Source organism: Lactuca serriola, chromosome 6 (assembly GCF_051521515.1).
Source record: "Lactuca serriola cultivar US96UC23 chromosome 6, Lser_US96UC23_V15, whole genome shotgun sequence".
Classification (NCBI taxonomy): domain Eukaryota; kingdom Viridiplantae; phylum Streptophyta; class Magnoliopsida; order Asterales; family Asteraceae; genus Lactuca; species Lactuca serriola.
The window spans coordinates 75,413,757-75,435,856 of record NC_136413.1 but is presented as its reverse complement, the minus strand read 5'-3'; the positions used below and the strand labels follow the sequence as shown (position 1 = coordinate 75,435,856).

The window sequence follows — 22,100 nt, the reverse complement described above, 5'->3', positions numbered from 1 at the left end:
GAGAAAGTGTATAGCCGATGAGTCGGCAGTGGTTCCATTAGAGGACATTCAGGTGGATGCGAGTCTGAATTATGCCGAGAGACCAGTGGCCATCAGAGATCGGAAGATCAAGGTTCTGAGGAATAAGGAGATACCTCTGGTGTTAGTTCAGTGGCAGCACCGGAAGGGATCGGAAATGACCTGGGAGCCGGAGCGTGAGATGTGGGAGCAGCATCCGGAGTTATTTTCAGAGTGAGACTTCGAGGGCGAAGTCTAGTCCTAGTGGGGGAGAGTTGTAACAGCCCGGAATTCTAGGTATCGTTATATTTATGATTTTGGGTGTTTTAAGAGGGGACTCGGCGAGTTGGAGCTCAGACTCGCCGAGTAGGATCGCGGATCTGGTCGCGGGTTCGCGACTGGACTCCGCGAGTCCGTACTGTTTAGCGAAACCCTAACTTCCCAGGTTTGGGACATATATAAGGGGCCTTATGGCCGTCATTGTTCACCCCAGCCCTTTGAGTGAAACCCTAATTCGATTGTGAGCATCTGGAGCAAGGTAGAAGACCATTATTGATCTTGGAAGTGTTATTTTTGCAAGGAAGAGGAGGCTTGGTTAAGGGAACAACAGGAGAAGCTATATTCTGAGAGTTGGGAACACAGAGCAACGTTATTCAGGTAATATTTTCGAGTTGTTCCCTCCTATGTTGATGTGTATATGGATTTAGGGTTTATTGAACCCTTTTGTGGCTAAATTGAGTGCTTCCCTAGTCCCCCAAACGATTGGAACCCTATATCGGGACCCTTGGAAGTCCAGAGTGTCCCATGCCTGAGCTTTCTGGAATCAATGGAGGTTTTGGATTGGAATCCTTATGCCTTAGGTCATAACGTCAATTACGAGTCATGGGGTGTATTATGAGCACCGAAATAAGGACTTTACGTGATGAACCAGTCTAGGAAGGCCAGACCTATGAATTGCCGGAGCAGATCTGACCTTAGAAAGCAGTTTGAGCGGTTGCATGGCATGGACTCGCCGAGTCCGATGAACAGACTCGGCGAGTAGCTTGAAGATTGCCGTAGAATGGTCCTGTCCGGGTTATGGGTTGGATCGGTGAGTCAGGGCGAGTTAGAAGGGGGTTAACAGGTGGTCTGAGTCGAACTGGGACTCGCCGAGTTGTTCTTCAGACTCGGCGAGTTGAGTCGGGGTGGCCCCGTGATTCTTCCAGGAGGAACTCGTCGAGTCAGGGGGGATACTCGACGTGTAGAAAGGGAATCTTAGAGAGTTGGTGAGAACGTCTAGACTCGCCGAGTCGCCCTAGCGCTCGCCGAGTCCGGTCAAAGTTGACCGTTGACCGTTGACCGTTGACCAGAGTGGACCTGTGTTGACTTCTTAGGGATAGTCAACATTAGAGATATAAAGTGTTAACTAGGGACATATGATGTTATAGGTGGATTAGAGCTCGGAGAATCGGGCACGAGGGATTCCCAGGATTGTGAGATATCGAGACACGCGAGGTGAGTCTTCTCACTATACTTTACCTTGAGTAGGTAACCAGAGTTATGTGATCAGAGTATTTGTATGCTATATGTATGTTATGTGTTGCACTGCATTCTTCTATGTGATTTATGCTATGCTTGTTTACAGAGTTAGAACCTGAGGGTTCACAGAGTATGGGTGCACGGACCCACAGAGTTATAGCCTCAAGTTGCTAATATGTGTGTTATGTGGTATTTTGGGGAACTACCTAAGCTTTGTGCTTACAGTGTTTGATGTTATTTGTTTCAGGTACTAGTGCGGATCGCGGGAAGGCGCCGGCCTGATCAGTGCACACACGCGGGATTTTATATTATGTGATCTTGGGGTTTTTATATGTTATGAAATGAATTACAAACAATGATGTTTTTATGAATACTAAATGGATTTTGCCTTTATAAAATGCGAAAAATTATTTTTAAATTCTTGGTGTTACACATGTCATAACTCAATCAAGCTTTTCGCAAAATCATTAGATATAGTTTTTCAATTGAAAGACAAAACGCTTGAGTTATATTCTTTAAAAAATATTGGTTTTTTATTTTCTTTATAAACTTCAATAATTATTTGCAATAAAAATATATATATAATTCATTTTTTTCATTCAATAAAGGAACTTAATTCAATGGTATTCTATTAAAACAAAACAAAGAGAAAATGAAATTGGATTTGTTTTGTTTAAAACTATGTCGTTTAAATGGTCTCATCCTCCTAATAAATAAAGAAGTTTTTTGTCACATGACATGCTCTCCTTCAATTTGACAAATGTCAATTTGTGGTAATTTTGAATTAAATTTTTTTCCACATGTCATTTTTGAGATTTTCCTAATTTATTGAATTCCATATAATAATTCAATGTAATAATTGAAATAAATATAGTAATAAATAGATATCAATTTTATTAATGAGCTAACATTTTAATTTTTAAAATTTTAAATTAAAGTTTATTGGTTTCTTTTGTTTATTTATTTAAATTATTTGTTTAAATTTAAAAGATAAAAAACATTTTAATGTTACTAATTCATTATTTTTCTTAGTTATTTATAAATTGAAAGTTCTTAATTATTTAGACATTGATATTTAACTTTTTTTTAAATTAACACATGTAATAAATGGGTCTCAACTAATATATATATATATATATATATATATATATATATATATATATATATATATAGAGAGAGAGAGAGAGAGCTAGGTTCATTGTTTAAACTAAGTATTGTGTTATCGTATGCATAAATGTGGGCCAATCAAAATTTAAAATAAAAATAAATAATTAATTAAATAAATAATTAAATAAATAAATAAATAAATAAATAAGGGTAAATAGGTAATTTGATAAATACTTTCCACAGATAATATACTATAATTAAGGTAAAACCGTAACCCTAATCAACCCTTTTTGACAACGACCCCATGGACACTCTCTGTAATGCTCTTACTTGAAGTGCTAGAACAAGCGACAAGGACATAAACCTTAGCAACTGAATCGATGCACACGTCATCTTCGTTCTCACTCATGCTTTCTTCAATTGTTCTTCTCTGGCTGTGAGATGTGAGGAATGTGGGTCAGGTGACTATGGATCAGAGCTCCTATTGTGCGACCAGTGTGACCGAGGTTTTCACTTATTCTGCCTCAGACCTATTCTTGCTTTTGTTCCGATCAGCTCCTGGTTCTGTCGTTCTTGTTCCACCAATCGGAAGACCATTTCAAGTATGTCTTTTTTCTTTTTCAATTTAAGTTGACTTGCATTTTGTCACATTGCATGTTATGGTTTAGGTTTAAGATTTTTCGGATTTACAGCTAAAGGGGTTTTTCTGTTGTAAAGTAATGAACTAATTCATAGATGTTGATTCATCCAATGCTCAATTTTATAATAGTAGCTTGAAATGCGAAGATCCCCAATTAAACCCTACATCTAAGGACTTTGCCCCAGCTGTCTGATTCAAATACTTTACAGTAATAAATGTAATTACATTCCATGGAATTCTTCTCATACACCGAGGCAATTGATTCGCTTGATAATGTGAATGATAATCCAGGTAGCCGATAGGGTATAATCTCATGGTAAATTCTTGACTAGGAACAACCCCTAATTTCTAGGATACAAGCCTTTGAATTATATGCATTGCTGTCTGTGTACATCATGTTTAGTCCAGTAGTGATTGGTTCACCTTTAACAATGTCATTTCTTGTTCTGTACCCAGGATTTCCGTTGGTTCAAACAAATATCATTGATTTTTTCCGCATTCAAAGGTCCTCTACATCAGGTGAAGAATTTTGTCAAGGTAGATAAGAGAGATCATTTATTCATGTTGTTTATGTTTTATTGCTTTATTAGAGAAAAAGATTGGTAAGATTTGTTTTGTTATATGATTGTAGATATAGGCAAGAAAAGGAGGCGAAAAAGTAGCTTAATTGCATAAAAGAAGAAAAGGAGATTGTTACCCATATAGTCCAAGTGAATATGTTTTATTGCTTGATTAGATAAAAAGATTTGTTTTGTTATATGATTGTAGATATAGGCAAGATAAATGTATCAAAGACTGGACAATAATCACTGAATATGTTGGAGATGTTGATTACTTACAGAGCTGGGAAAATGATGATGAAATCACAAATTCCAATTTTGTTGGAATGAAATGTCGAATTCCAATTCTGTTGGAATCATAGAAGTTGATGCTTGAATAACGGACCACAAAATTGAAACGGACCACATTATTCTTTTAGAATGTATTAGTCGTTGTTAGATTTTGATGTATTCTTTCTGTTTTTGAATGTTTTTTAGTTTTATTCTTTAACAATAAATGTAATTATTAACAATTTTTACCTGTATTCTATAAGAAATAATGTATTTTTTTGATTTTATTCTTCTAGTGATTGTTCAATAATTTGTTATTCTACAAGAAGTTTTTAAATTCATGATCAAGAAATAGGTTCAAGAATATTTTTATTATTTATGGTTCAAGAATATTTTTAATTTTGAATATACTCATGAACATATTCTGTCAAAATGTCCGAATTAAAATAATTATAATTCTTAAAATCGGATTTTTGAAATTAATAGAATCTATGATCCCTTAGAAAATACAATTTTCCTTTATTAAATATATATCAATTGACTGAATTACCCTTATAATTAATTAAGATGATATTTTTCAATTATATTTAATTCAATAATATATATATATATATATATATATATATATATATATATATATATATATATATTAATCACTTTTTTAAAATATGTAAATTTGATTGGCTTACATTTATGCATACAATAAAACACTAGATACTCTAAACAAAATAATCTAAGCCTATATATATATATATATATATATATATATATATATATATATATATATATATATATATATATATATATATATATATATATATATATATATCATGGTTGCAGAAATCGGGATTAATCGGCGATTAATCGTTTGGTGTTCTCTAACCGTCGAGAATTAGGGCATTAATCGGGAATTTAGGATTAATCGGGCTTGACATGATTAATCGGCCTTGGCGGGATTAATCGGTCAGCAAAAGTCAACAAAAATCAAAAAAGTCGAAAAAAGTCAAAAAAAAAAAAAGAAAAAAAAGGTCAAAAAAAATTTTAAAATTTCAAAAAACCAACTTTCTTTTTTTACTCCAAAATTTTCAAATTTTCAAAATTTCAAATATTATACCAAAATGTTCATATTTTTGTATTTCCAAATTTCCAAATTACAATTTTTCTTATTTTCTAATTTTAAAGTACTTGTTTTTCTTAAGATATATTAATATTTAATTAATTTTAATATTTATTAATTATCTATGGTTCCCGATTAATCCTCGATTAATCTCCGCCAAGACCGATTAATCTCTTAACACCCGTCAAACGATTTTTACAAACTTGATATATATATATATATATATATATATATATATATATATATATATATATATATATATATATATATATATATATATATATATATATATATATATATATAATCAACCGTAAAAATCCTATTTTTTGACAGGTGCATTGTTTTCGCCGGTGGTGTGACGGACCAGAGATTTTGTTACGTCTTGGTAGAGGTTTTGTTAATAAACGTCATCACATAGTCTAGAGAGTGGAGACATAAATCAGTTTTCGTGTAAAATTATATTTAATACTATGGGTAATATTTGACAGAATAAACCATCTATAAATGGTTGTAGATTGCCCGTTGAGGAGAGCGGAAAGATAAAAAGAGTTGTTACATAATGCATTTGGATGTTTGAAGTCCAAAAATTAATTAATGGACCCATCGAATATGCTTTTTTTGGTACTAATTCATAATTATACGTAAATATGGAATTTGTATTATTTATTTAACTTAACACTCTCAAGAACAAAATTATGATAGTAAACAAGAGTTCTTCACTGAAATGAGTATCCATGATAAGTATATTTTCATGCCTCATTACATCACTTTTAAAACCTACAACCAAATGAGCATCAATCGTGTTTACTTATCTTATAAAATACTCACCCTAAGTTACTGATCCTGGTTTCCGAAAGTGCTCGTTTTAAATTAAATATATATCTAATTATCATATTTCCCTTCCGTGTTAAAAATATATTAGTTACTTTAAATAATTAAATCTAAAACATCGAAACATAAAGTTACGATTTTTAGAGCTAGAATTTTGTTAAAAGAAAATAATAATAATAATAATAATAATAATAATAATAATAATAATAATAATAAAAGATTACATGCATTGATATGTGCTACATTAAACATATTTTAAGAAATATTTATAACTATTTTTATAATTAAAATAAAAAACATACTTTATTTATTCGTATTTATATTTTACAGCTGAAAATAAGATGTTGGTGATATAGTAGCTGGAAAGGAACACTCTGGACGTATTCTAGTAGCTTGAAGATTAAGCAACACAACCGAAGTTAAGCATGGACAGAAATATGATGGTTCTGAAGATATTTCAGTTTATTATTTTGTGCCACGAATTCCAAATCATGGCGAGATTTCCAAATCACGACGTAATTAAAGTCGATTATGAAAAACAATAAATAAAACTCACAATTCGTCCAAAGCATAGTATCGCCTGAAATTAAGAAGAATACAACAAATAGAGTACCGTTTTGAGAGTCTAAAAGGTTATATTAGCCGGTAGACAGATATAGATGTAGAAATATGAAGATTAAGAGAAAAAATCATTATGTTTTCAACTTGTCAACTTTTTCTTTCTATAGTTAGTTAATTGATTACTTATACACTCTTTTCAAGATTTTGGATTAAACACTTTATGATTGTTTGCTATTTGTGAAAACCTAATTTGTTTGATTGATTATATTTGGTATTGAGAGTTATTTAATTTATTATGTTCATAATAGAGTTAGAAATTAATATTTGTGACTATTCCATTAACTTGGAAATTTTAGTAAGTCGCCATTAACCCTGGGACCGATCATACATATTGGGTCATTTCATAATATGATAATACTAAACACAATATTTAGAGAGTTATTATTGGTGGTAGACAACTTAGAATAATAAGATTAATGAAATTAACATGAAGTTAATAAATTTAGAAATTGTTGGATAACTTAGCAATATCATTTAAAGAATATTAATTGATCGAACTATGACGGATAAATATAAGTATTAGTATCTTCAACTTATGTTATCGATGCAATTATCGTTGTTATGTTTATTTGATTATTTATATGATTATGCTAGTGACACTATTTAATTCTCGTATAAATTCTTTATTTTAAGATTGATTAATAAGAAGATACTAATATGTTAATATATTTTTGTTTTCAATGTGTTTGATATCCGTACTTACCTAAGCTATGCAATTATTGATCAGGTTCACTACCTAGTGTAGATAGTTAGTTTGGTTTGTTAGGAATGATAAATGGAAAACAAGATTTGTATTTGCAAATGTATATCGATTATACGCAAGTTTTCAAGTTTTTGGTGTTAATATCCAAAGTAATGACTTTCAAGTATATTTTATAGATTTTCAATTACCCATCAAGTTTTCGTGCAATCAAGAATAGATTTCAATTATTATTGTTGTATCTAATTATCAATAAATCAATCCTTTCTGAAAAGACAGGACGATAGAGACTAAATGTGGGGTTATAACAAAAAGAATTTGGTCGAAGAATTGCATGATTTTTTAGGCAAAAATTTGTGTCGCAATTATGATGATTGTGACGTGATTAAAACTTTTTTAATTATTTTTCACGACACGAGTTACACATCGCACCGTGATATTTTTACAAATTATAAATTTATTTTTACAAATTATAAATTTTTCTAGATTTTATGTTTTTGCGTGGGTTTCACAATCACAAACCACTAGGGATTTCTTGACCTATTTAGTCTACCAATTTGTTGAATTATCCAACTCAATCCAAAAAACGTAGTACAACAAGGCGTTTTTGTGGTGGTTAGGAGGAAGACGGGATTCTTGCTATTTTTGACTAATTTGGTCACTTTTGTTCTGCTTTGTAGTCAATGATTTAATAAATCTAAGGAAATAGTCTAATGAGTCCCAAATGTTTGTTTCACAAACCGTTACTTGAACGCAAGGAATTGAACCAACAAATTGTATAAGTGCACTGGGAACACACCAATATCGAAAATTGGTCATGGAGCGCATGCATTCAAATATATATCCTTGGCTCCTCATTGTGACATAAATTGGGTATCATTTAATTTATGCAGATTAATTTTTTTTTTTTTTTAATTTTTCGTTTTAGAATTTTTGATATTTGGTGTGTTATTAAAAAAAACATGAATCACTCTTTGGATGAAGCTAAAAAAAAATATCAGGTTCTATTTATAAATATACCCGATTAATGCCCGCGTGTTGCACATAAACATCTATATAGTTGAAATCTTTATAATATATGTTTTATTAAATCTAACTATAATGTAGTTGTTAAATTTGATATGACGATAGTTCGTATACTATGTTAATATAATATATTGATTATTTTGAATTATATGATATATATATATATATATATATATATATATATATATATATATTAAAACTGATAATATATGGTTTAATATTATTTATATTTGTTGTTATTGTTAATTAATTTTTTAAAATTTATTTGGTTAACGTTTTAATTTCTATCATTTTAATTGTTTAAAACATTAAACATTGTTTTGTTTTTAAAACTAACAATATAATCATTTATTTATTGTTATTTTTAACTATTGTTATTGTAAGTTATTTTAAGCTAGTTATTTGAAAATTTTAATGATTATAAAAAGTATCTTTAGGAAATATTTTAGTTAATTTGATATTACAATTTAGTTTTTGTATTTAGAACTACAATTTATCACTGTTAACTATTTACAAAATATTTTTGGTCTTTTTAAGTTAAACTGAAATTTGTATTTAAGTAGACCTTGTAATGTTATATTTAAAATTAACAATGTAATTATTTTATCCAAACTGTTCAAAAGTTGTAGCTTTAAAATGATAACTATTACATACAACAACATATTAAAATTAATAAATTAGGTATAATATATTAAAAGTTAGAGACATAATTTTATATGTACAAGTAAAGATATTATTTTAATATTGAAATTTAGTTTATATATGATTACAATCTAAGTTTGAAATGTAGTTTATATATGATTACACTTTAAGTTAAACATAACTTATAATCATTATTAGAAAAAAATTGAAAAGTCATGAGAGTTTCAAAATAAATGTGGTGAAAGACATAATGCTTCTTGAGTAAATTACACAAATGGTCCCTATGGTTTCGGGTAATTTGTACGTTTGGTCCCGACTTATTTTTTTAACTCGGAAGGTCCCTACTGTTTGTTTTTGTTACGTGCTTGGTCCATATCTGAACTAAAAAGACTATTTTGCCCTTGATTTTTTAATTTATTTGAATAAACATACCCCCAACCCCACCCCATCATCTTACCTTACCTACCCCACCATTTTTCCACATTTAAATGATAAAATTGCAAAAATGGTCCCTGTGGTATGCAAATTTTTGGGGTTTTAGTCCAAACCTCGAGTTTTTTGGATTCATGGTCCTTTTGGAGTGGTTTATATGTAGAATTGGTCCCCAGATTTAACTTCCATTAAGTTGTTGCTGTTAACCCCCTCATGTGCCTCCCACATGAGGGTATATTTGTCTTTTCACTTATAAGGGACCATTTTTTCAATTGAAAAAATATATCCCCATTTTTTTAAGAAAAAATTAATACCTATTTATTTATTTTAATAATTAAAAAAATAAAAGATCTCTCTCTCTTTCTCTCTCATAGTATCCCTCAAAGCTAAGAAGTCAAAAGGATCTCCGGCCAACCGTAACCTTCATCGCCGCAAGAAGACTCACGTCACCACCACCACCAAGACAACCTCCATATTAGTTGCCTCCATCAATAAATCCTTCTACACATGCCACCGCCGCCTCATCAAACTCTTCTCCAAACTCGTTCGTATTGCTACTCCCAAGAGTAAATCCTCTGTAAGAAAGGCTACAAAGTCCTAAAAAAGTTCCCTAACTCCACCGACAATCAGATCGCCACCGTCCATCGCTCGCTCTTCCAGGTATCTACCGCCGCTCGCTCTTCTAATAATCTACTGTGACAACCGTCAAATTCTGGTCAATTCGAAGTCAAATAAGGTCAACAAGTCAAACCGGTCAACTCAACTAACCCTTGTGTACTAGGGCTTACGTTATGTAATTACTAAACAACTCGCTATTCTAATGAGAGATCATAAATCGAAAAGTACGTACATCTAGATCTCCTTAACCTAAAACTGTAGTAAGTGACGAGCCAAACCGATAAAACAATGTTGCATACTCATCGGGAGTGTGTAAGATCCTTAAACAAGGCTTAACGGGGTTTACGGACCTTGCATTGCGAAGCCGGACACTCAAAAAGGTCACAAATGAAACCTCTCTCAATCGTTTTCACTCTATCTCTCTCTATTGTGAAATCTCTCCAAGAATGTCAAATCTCTCCCTAATCTCTCTCAAAAGTTTCCGTAACTTTTTGAAGTCATTCGGGTCATTCCGACCCTTAACCGGGTCAAAAACGGCTTGAAACGGGGTAAAAACGAGTAAAATAGACTTAAGCACCCGAAACCCCTCTTAAGGAGCCGAAAGTCCTCTTAGGGACCAAACCCTCCTGAACCGAACCCGAAGGCTGCTGAACCGAACCCGAAGGATCCTCTCGGGACCGAACCTCGCGCATACCCGAGCCCGAAGTCACTGTTCACTTCGGTCTATTTTGCTTCTGATGACTTCGGACCAAGCCTCCTTCTCGCTTCTTACTGTCTCGCCCCAGTTCGCTTCGGACCCAACACCAGAAGGGACCGAACCTTCGGCCCCCTTCCGAGAAGCCTCGTTGTAATGCCTTTTCTTCCCGGTTTTCGACTACGACTTCATTTTAGCTTCGTTTTTAATTATTTTAACGTAGGATTTTCACCCAAAACTTTATTTTAACATATAAGGACCCATAGTTAATGATTTATCATGTTTTTAAGGATAAAACCTTATCCAAGAAGAGTGGGTTAAGTACAAAGGTTGAGTGTTGACTTTTCTTTGTATTATGACACAAGCAACCACCATACCTACTCCATGACTAACCCACACTCCTCCCCACCATACCTTGTCACTTCCTTGTCCTTTTTACCTCACTCACAAGTCATTCCCATGTTTTTGAGAGCTGGACATTTATCCTCTCTCCTCACTTCTTTCACTTGCTCTCATTTCACCAAAAATACAACACAACTTTTCTTTCAAACTTTTTCTCTCTATTTCAAGACTCCAAGGCTGATTTTCAAGCTTTATACTTCTCTTGGTAAGTATAATTCATCCTCCTTGTGATTATTACACTTCATTCTACTCAAATCATTGATTTCTTACACAAACGTCATCACATTCTTGTTAGATCTTCGAACCTTCAAGTGATTCTTCAAGTGTTCTTGAGTTGAACACTTCTCTTCTTCAACACTCATCTACTGAAATCACCTAAGGTGAGTTCATACCCCTACATTTTCAGGTTTCTCAAGTTTTTAGGGGGGGGGGGGGGGAATATAAGTTAAAACACCAAGAACATAACTAAAATTTTCTAATAGCTTTCATCAGAAAAGTTGGACTCCATTCACGGACTGTTTTGGACAAATTAAACATTTTAGTTTTCAAAACTGTTTTATGTGCAAGTAGTTCCAGTTCTTAGCTTTAAAATGACTACTTGCACATCTCCATAAGATTTTTCTACAATTTATGGTGATTTTTACAAAACTGCCTATCATTTCAAACATCAATCCGGACCAGTCTGTGATTATGGACTTTTTCACATAAGTTAGAGGTCATTAAAATTTATAATAAAAATTATGAACAAACTAGACTCATTTTACAAACTCTCAGAATTTACGAATTCTGATTTGCACCTTTAATTAATTTTCTATGAATTTTCTAAAAACATAATAGAAATGGCAATACTAGAAAAATGTTTTCAATTTCATTTACACCTTGTAACTTGTGGAGCAAGGTGTGTACCTTCATGTGATGATATGTTACTTACCATATATGTCATCTTGGCTTATTATATAGACATACATCAGAAAACAAATGGATTCTTACCTTCATAAGTATCGTAAATATATAAATGGTATTACAAGGCTATATCCATTAAAATACAAACATTGGTAAACTATGACAAGTATAGTTTATGCTCACTACCCCAATAAATATTTAATAAACTATAATAGGTATAGTTAGGATTCATTTACATAACAAGCACATTACTAAAGGTATTACACATACAAAAGGGTTACTACCATTATGAATAATTATGATAAACTATAATAAGTATAGTTAAGTCCATTATACCCCCACAAACGAATACGCTAGTTATAAACAGTATAGTTATGACGTATATACATTACAAACAAAGTGATAAACTATAATAGGTATAGTTTATGTTTCATCTACACCACAAACTTAATTACAAGAAAGGGATTCACCATCACCACCACTTTTGATAAGCTATAATATGCATAGTTCATGTTCACTACCACTATCGCTATTTGATGAACTATGATATGTATAGTTTATATTCACCATCACCACCACTTTTGGTAAACTATAATATGCATAGTTCATGTTCACTAGTCACTATCTCTATCAGATGAACTATGATATGAATAGTTTATGTTCACAGCCACTATTACTATTTTGTACACTACACTAGGGTTTGGTTTCGGTTTTGGTTTTGAGACTACATTCAATCTAGAATTGTTAGTTTTCAGCTATAATTTCTAAGTGTATATGCTAGAGTTATATAGAACCTAGTCGTGATTGGCTTAGAATTGGTGGTTCCGCCTTATTTCATGTTCCTCGTTTGGTTGTGGGCCTAGGACAGACCCATTACATTCGACGTTTTATCTAACTTTAATTTTATATAGCTTATATACACAAGGAAATTATAGAAGGAATCTATAGGGAATTCTAGGATGCACTATTTCATAACATAGAAACTTACATTTCACATTTTGAGGAAAATATCGGATTTTCTGGAACTACTTAATTGCTTTTACGAGGAAAAAACAATTTATTTCTCAATTTAAAACTCTTATGAACTCACCAACCTTTGTGTTGACACTTTTTCAAAACAACTTGTATTCTCAGGAAAATTATTAAACAGGTAAATCAACTGCTTTCGAGGACGGGACGCTAAAGCGATAAACTCAAACTTATTTAGTCATCATGATGTAATTGATTTTAAAACATGTAAACTTACTCTATGATGTAACACTTTCAATTATATTGATGATGGTTGTGTTTGCTTTCTTCACTATTACATTCGTTGTTATGATACTATACATGAAGTCATCAACCCTCGAACGTTTCCGCCGATCTGGTTTGGGGGTGTGACATCTACCATCGCCCTCCCACCACCAAACTCCTCTGATAAAAAAAACGGCGTTCCTTGACCTTGACGAAACCCTAATCCATTCCACACTTGCCACCAGAATATCACCTTCAAGAACTTATGATTTCTTAGTGAGGTCATTGCTGGATGGAGAAAGAGTTGATTTCTATGTGCTGAAATGCCCATTTTTTGATGAATTTCTTCAGTTCCTGAGCACAAATAACTATGGTATTTTGGTTTTCACAGTTGGAATTGAGGAATATACTTCGTTGGTGTAGCACCTGGTTCCTGGTACGTAAAATTTATCTAAGTATTTTACATTTTTAGCCTTGGACTCGGCGAGTTGTAGGCCCGACTCGCCGAGTAGAGACGGGATCTGGAACACATTTAAGTTGGCGACTTGGCGAGTCCATATTCTGGACTCGGTGAGTCCCCGCTGTCTGATGAAACCCTAAATTTCAAGGGTTGTCATCCTATTTAAACCCTCTTATCCGCCCCCAAGCTCGCCCCCTTCACCCTCAGAGCTCTCTACTTCGTTCAAGCCTTGTTCCTTGGGAGATTGAAGCATTTTGGTGTGTTTTCTTGAAGATTTGGAGAGGGAAGGAGAGTAGATCAAGAAGAGAAGAAGGAGGCCAGACATCCTTGTGTTATCTCAGTGATTTCCCTGAGGTATAACTCAGTTTCCCTCTGTTTTTTTGCTATTTGTCCCTTGTAGCTCCATGAAAGTCCTTCTTGAGCCTTTCAGCAAGCTTGTTTGTGTTTTAGGATTCGTAATAAGTTGTTTAGCCTCTAGATCTAGGCATGATTGAGCTCCAGGAGCTTGGATCCACTGCCTTTATGGAGCCATATTGCATAAAAGCCCTAGATCTACTCTTTTGGTGCATTTTGAGCCCTAAAACCCTCATGGGTGTTTATTTACACGTAAAGTTGGAAACTTTACGAGTTAACCAGGCTCTAGAAACCCAGATCTATGAATGGCAAGAGCTGGATTCAAGCAAAATCACGTGTATAGTATTTACATGTGGTTGACTAGGCGAGTCGTTCATCTGACTCGGCGAGTCGAGTCGCGAGTCCCTGAGTTTTTTTTTCCTTTTTCGTGTTGCGGGTTGGAGTAGTGGGTCATGGGGTGTGACTCAGTGGGTCGGAAGCTAGACTCACTCATGAAGTAACTCGTCGAGTCAATTCCATGACTCGGCGAGTTCAAGGCAATCTTCTTGCCTCAAGAGCAGACTCGGCGAGTTGTTCATACAGCTCGGTGAGTCTCAGCATAGTGTGTTCTTTGGATGAAGATGAACTCGGCGAGTTGTTCATAGAACTCAGCAAGTAGGATGAAGGACTATTGGCCTTTAGTTTAGAAGGAAAACTCGTCCAGTCAATGCCTAACTCGACGAGTAGATACGGGACTATAGTCAGACAAAGGGATAGGGACTCGGTGAGTTGGCAGGCCAACTCGGCGAGTCGGGTCAACTGGAAGTTGACTTTGACTTTGGCTTTGACTTTGACTCTTGGTTTGGTTAGGGGTAAATGGTCATTTTACCCTGAGGTCGATTAGCAGTATTTGACTGAGTGTTTTGTGGGAATTATAGCCGGAGGATTTCCGGGGCAGCAATAGCAGAAGATAGTCAGTTCCCACACAGATCAGCAGCTACTTCGAGGTGAGTTACCTTCCAGTAGCGGTGGGTCTAAGGCCACAATGTCGGCCCACCAGTAGGAGACGTATGATAGATGAATGTCTCTGTGATATCATCTAGGTTTGCTACTAGCTGATATGTTATATGCTGGCATGATATGTTATATGTGATAGTAGTAGAGTTCGGTTGTTAGGACCGGAGGGTAGTCGGACACCCCATATACGTCTGACAGTATGTGATGTTATGTTCATATGCTAGCATGACCTGTTATATGAGTTAGAGGTAGTAGGAGGGGAGCAGTCCCTGAGTTCGGTTGTTAGGACCGAAGGGTAGTTCAGACACCCCAGATATGTCTGATAATCTGTTATGTTATGATATGTGATAGTATTAGTAGTAGGGGGTGAAATAGTCCCCGAGGTTCGGTCGTTAGGATCGAAGGGTAGTCAGCACCCCAGAATGGCTTGACATGGGTAGTCAGCACCCCAGAATGGCTTGACACGGGTAGGTCGGCACCCCAGAAAGGTCGTACCGGGTAGGTCGGGCACCCCAGAAATGTCTGGCAGTATGTATGATATGTGATTTTATGGTATGTGGTATGTTGGGGGAACTCACTAAGCTTCGTGCTTACGGTTTTCAGTTTTGGTTTCAGGTACCTCTTCTTCGAAGGGGAAGGAGTTGGCGCGGTAGCGGCCCATCACACACACGCCTTGTATTTCCGCATTATGAGACCCTCCTGGGAATTTGTACTCTAACTTTATTATGTTTTATGAAATACTTTTCAAGACATGCGATAACTTTTATGAAATGATATGATCAGTGAACGTTTTATTTCTAAGGTTCGCTAAGAATATGTTTTAAAAATGAAATTTTTGGCCTGTATTTTTGGGATGTTACAGTTGGTTTTGAATAAATTGGATTGAAGGGTTTTGATTTCACATAGATTGTATCGAAATTCATGTAAGGAATTCGAGGGTAGGTTTGTTAAAGATTTATCAGATCTAGTGTGGGATTTGAAGAAGGCTATGATTGTTGACGATAACCCTAATTCCTACAGTTTTCAACCGGAAAACGCGATACCCATTTGACCTTTCACTGATGATCTTGGAGATGATGAATTGAAGAAATTGATGAGTAGGTTTTTTACAAACTGCAATAAATTCGAAGATTTGAGGGATGCCATGAAGCATTATCTTGGCGATGGAATTCAGAATTCAAAATCAAAGACATCGTTTTTTAAACAGAGGTTTGAAGGATACTGTTCTTGTGAGAGAGAGAGAGAGAGAGAGAGAGAGAGAGAGCTTTTATTTTCTAATTATTAAAATAAATAAATATGCATTAATTTTTTTTTTAAAAAATGGGGATATATTTTTTTCAATTGCAAAAATAGTCCCTTACAAGTGAAAAGACAAATATACCCTCACGTGGGAGGCACATGAGGGGGGTTAACAGCAACAACTTAACGGAAGTTAAATCCGGGGACCAAATCGACATACAAACCACTCCAAAAGGACCATGAATCCAAAAAACTCAAGGTTTGGACTAAAACCCTAAAATTTTGCATACCACAGGGACCATTTTTGCAATTTTGTCTATTTAAATAATAGTCTTTTTAGGTAAGACAGGGACCAATCGCGTAACAAAAACAAATAGTAGGAACCAAGCGCGTAACAAAAACAAATAGTAGGGACCTTCCGAGTTAAAAAAATAAGTTAGGGACCAAACAAGCAAATTACCACAAACCATAGGGACCATTCGTGTAATTTACTCATGCTTCTTTTATAAGTATATTAGACGAATGCCCGCACGTTGCGCAGAAGCACCTATATAATCAAAAGTCTTTACAAATGTATGTTTTATTTTAAATATAACAATAATGTTGTTGTTAAATTTGATATAATAATTCGTATACTAAATTGATATAATATATTGATTATTTTGAATTATATAATCATATATACATCTATTATAACTTTATAATCTCAATCGTTTGAATGAATCTACCCCCAACTTACACATGAATAAATTAAATATAATATATGGTTTAATGTTATTCATAGTTGTTGTTATTGTTAATTAATTTTTTAAAACTAATCTGCTTAATGTTTTAATTTCTGTCATTATAATTATTTAAAACAACAAACATTATTGTTTGATTTTAAAGGTAACAATATAATAATTTATATAGAGTTATTTTTAACTATTGTTATTGTAAGTTATTTTAAACTACTTATTTGAAATTTTTTTAACGATTATAAATGTATCTTTAGGAAATATTTTAGTTAAATTGAGATTACAATTTAGTTTTTGCATTTATCACTTTTAACTATTTACAAAATATTCTTTGGTTTTTCAGGTGGAACTGAAATTTATATTTAAGTTGACATTATAATGTTATATTTAAGTTAACAATTTAAGTATTTTGTCCAAACTGTTCAAAAGTTGTAGCTTTAAACTGATAATGGTTTACAAATAACAACATATTAAATCTAACAAATTAAGTATAATAAATTAAAAGTGAAAGACATAACTTTATAAGTAGAAGTAAAGATATTATTTTAAAATTGAAATTTAGCTTATTTATCATTATATTTTAAGTTTGATATTTATTTAACTTTATTAACCAACTTGTAATCATTATTAGAAATACACTACAATTTATTACTTTTAACTATTTATAAAATATTCTTTGTGTTATTTAAGTTAAACTAAAATTTATATTTATGTTGACCCTGTAATGTTATATTTAAATTAATAATTGAAGTATTTTATATTAATTGTTCCAAAATTGTATCTTTAAAATGATAATGGTTTATATCCAACAATATATTAAGACTGATAAATTAAGTATAATATGTTAAAACTTAAAAAACATAACTTTATAAGTAGAATTAAAGATATTATTTTAATATTGAAATTTAGTTTATATATGATTATACTTTAGGTTTGATATTTATTTAACCTAATTAACCAAATTATAATTATTATTAGAAAGAAATTGAAAAGTCATGGGAGTTTCAAATGAATGTGGTGAAAGGAAAATGCATGAGAGTTTCAAATGAATGTGGTGAAAGGAAAAATGTTTCCTTTATAAGTATACTAGGCGAATGCCCACACCTTGCGCAGAAGCATCTATATAGCTGAAATCTTTATAAATATATGTTTTTTAGATATAACAATAATGTTGTTGTTAAATTTGATATAATAATTCATATACTAAGTTTATATAATATATTGATGTCACACCCCCAAACAGGAACGACGGAAACGTTCCGGGGCAGAGGACGCCATGTTTAGTATCAAAACACATGCATCATAGTAATCAAAGTAATAAACAACCATTGCATTAATATGAAAGTATTCAGTATTATTGTATAAAGTAATTACTAAAGAACTTACTACCTTAAAACCATTTTTTTAGTTAAGGTTACAATGTGATGTGGTTATCACCATACTGATCGACAAGTGTTTAACATGAGGGCCTGCTGGCATCAAAACTAATGTGACATTTGTCACCCCTTGGCGTGCCGGCCAAACTATAGCAAATAGTCGGGATGCGGGCTTGTCAGTCTCGTATAGATCTATACACAAACTCATGCGCTCCCTCCAGGAGACTCTGGTTACAAAACGCGACCTAGCAAGTATTCTTTGAGTTTTTTAAGTGAAACTGGAATTTATATTGAAGTTGACCTTATAATGTTATATTAAAATTAACAATTTAAGTATTTTGTCCAAACTGTTCAAAAGTTGTAGCTTTAAATTGAAAATGGTTTACACACAACAACATATTAAATCTAATAAATTAAGTGTAATATGTTAAAAGTTAAAGACATAACTTTATAAGTAGAAGTAAAAATGTTATTTTAATATTGAAATTTAGTTTATTTATGATTACACTTTAGGTTTGATACTTATTTAACCTTATTAACCAACTTATAATTATTATTAAAAAAACATTACAATTTATCACTTTTAACTATTTACAAAATATTCTTTAGGTTGTTTAAGTTGAACTAATAATTATATTTAAGTTGATCCTATAAGGTTATATTAAAATTAACAATTTAAGTGTTTTATACAAATTGTTCAAAAGTTGTAGCTTTAAAATGATAATGGTTTAAATACAACAACCTATTAGACCTAATAAATTAAGTATAATATGTTAAAAGTTAAAAACATAACTTTATAAATAGAAGAAAATATATTCTTTTAATATTGAAATTTAGTTTATATATGATTACACTTTAGGTTTTATATTTATTTAAGCTTATTAACCAATTTATAATCATTATTTGTAAGAAACTGAAAAGTCATGGGAGTTTCAAATGAATGTGGTTAAAGGATATATGAATGAGAGTTTTAAATGAATGTAGTGAAAGGAAAAATGCTTCCTTTATAAGTATACTAGGCGAATGCCCGCGCATTGCGCAGAAACACTTATATAATTGGAGTCTTTAACAAATATATGTTTTTTTAATATAACAATAACATTGTTGTTAAATTTGATATAATAATTCATATAATATATTGATTATTTTGAATTATATGATAATATATACATTTATTATAATTGCATAATGTCAATCGTTTGAATGACTTCTAACCGCGAGTTACGCATGAATAAAATTAAATATAATATATGATTTAATGTTATTTATATTTTTTGTTGTTAATTAATTTTTTTTAAATTTATTTGCTTAATATTTTAGTTTCTATCATTATAATTATTTAAAACACCAAACATTGTTTATTGATTTTAAAAGGTAACAATATAATTATTCATATAGAGTTATTTTTAACTATTGCTATTATAAGTTATTTTAAGTTACTTATTTGAAAACTTTTAACGATTATAAAAATATCTTTTGGAAATATTTTAGTTAGATAGAGATTACAATATAGTTTTTCCATTTATTACTATAATTTATTACTTTTAACTATTTACAAAATATTTTTTGGTTTTTTAAGTTGAACTGAAATTTTTATTTAAGTTGATAATGTAATCTTATATTTAAATTAACAATTTAAGTATTTTGTCCAAACTGTTCAAAAGTTGTAATTTTAAACTGACAATGGTTTACATACAACAACATATTAAATCTAATAAATTAAGTATAACATTTTAAAAATTTAAGACATAACTTTATAAGTAGAAATAAAGATATTATTGTAAAATAGAAATTTAGTTTATTTATGATTAAACTTTAGGTTTGATATTTATTTAACATTATTAACCAACTTATAATAATTATTTGAAAGACACTACAATTAATCACTTTCAACTATTTACAAAATATTATATGGGTTGTTTAAGTTAAACTGAAATTTATATTTAAGCTGACCCTATAATGTTATATTTAAATTAATAATTTCAGTATTTTATACAAATTGTTCCAAAATTGTATCTTTAAAATGATAATGGTTTACATCTAACAATAGATTAAAACTAATAAATTAAGCATAATATGTTGAAAGTTAAAAAAAAAAAAACATAACTTTATCCGTAGAAATAAAGATAGTATTTTAATAATCAAATTTAGTTTATATATGATTACACTTTAGGTTTGATATTTATTTAACCTTATTAACCAGTTTAACGATTATAAAAATATCTTTAGGAAATATTTTAGTTAGATTGAGATTACAATTTAGTTTTTGCATTTATCACTACAATTTATCAATTTTAACTATTTACAAAATATTCTTTGGTTTTTTAAGTGGAATTGATTTTTATACTTACATTGACAATGTAATGTTATATTTAAATTAACAATTTAAGTATTTTGTCCAAACTGTTCAAAAGTTGTAGCTTTAAACTAATAATGGTTTACATACAACAACATATTAAATATAATCAATTAAGTATAATATTATGAAAGTTAAAGACATAACTTTATATGTAGAAGTAAAAATATTATTTTAAAATTTAAATTTGGTTTATTTATGATAACACTTTAGGTTTGATATTTATTTAACCTTATTAACCAACTTATAATCATTATTAGAAAGACAGTACAGTTAATTATTTTTAATTATTTACAAAAACTCTTTGGGTTGTTCAAGTTAAGTTAAAATTTATATTTAATAATAAAATTTAGTTTATATATGATTACAGTTTAGGTTTTATATTTATTTAATATTATTAACCAACTTATAATTATTATTAGAAAGAAATTGAAAAATCATGTGGGTTCAAATGAATGTGGTGAAAGGAAAAATGTTTCCTTTATAATATAGTATGATATGATGATAATGATAATGATATAGATGCTAACTGGATAGGAAGTAGGAAACTATAAGAAACTACAAGAATATTGTCTACACGAGGCATAGGTTTAAAACAGACCCGACCTGTTTCTATTTTTGCGACTGTAAACTAGAATTTTTCTTGTTTTTCTTTTGTTGTTACTTTTGTAGATCATGGCTTGTAGACAACGCAAAGAGACAACGCCCCACTAGATCACTTGTTTGTCGTATTTCATGAAGAGTCTAGAGAATTTGAGGATATGCTATCTGTAAGGATACAAGAGATTGACCAAGCTCCAATATTTAACTAAATATTACCACCATAAAGGTGATCTAGCTAGTACCTTAAGCACGATAATATGAGCTCCAATATTTAACTAAATATTACCACCATAAAGGTGATCTAGCTAGTACCTTAAGCACGATAATATGATTCTGAAGACGATGAGTGATTTCTATTTATTTTCATCTTTATTGTTGAATTAATTATTAGCCCTATTTAAAGATTTGGTGTGCTTGTTTTTAATTTGTTTAATTAATGTTTTTAAATATTGTGGTATGATGATTTTCTTGGATTATTTTATTTTTTCAGAAGTGTTAGCTGGTCGTTGATATTAAGTTCAAATGTTAGGTCAAAATAAGGTTTTGATTTGATTAACTTTTTTAAGAGGCGTTGCATCAACTAAGTGTGGGGTTTCCTATCCACACAAACAAGGAGTTGAAGAATGTGTTTAAAAGAAATCGCAAGAGGAATGAGCATACACGCGAGA

The 22,100-nt window shown here is 31.4% G+C and overlaps 1 pseudogene; it reads left to right on the top strand.

The window, feature by feature from the left end:
* Positions 1–22,100, top strand: part of LOC145059910 (uncharacterized) — a 71,855-nt pseudogene that overhangs the window by 15,137 nt on the left and 34,618 nt on the right.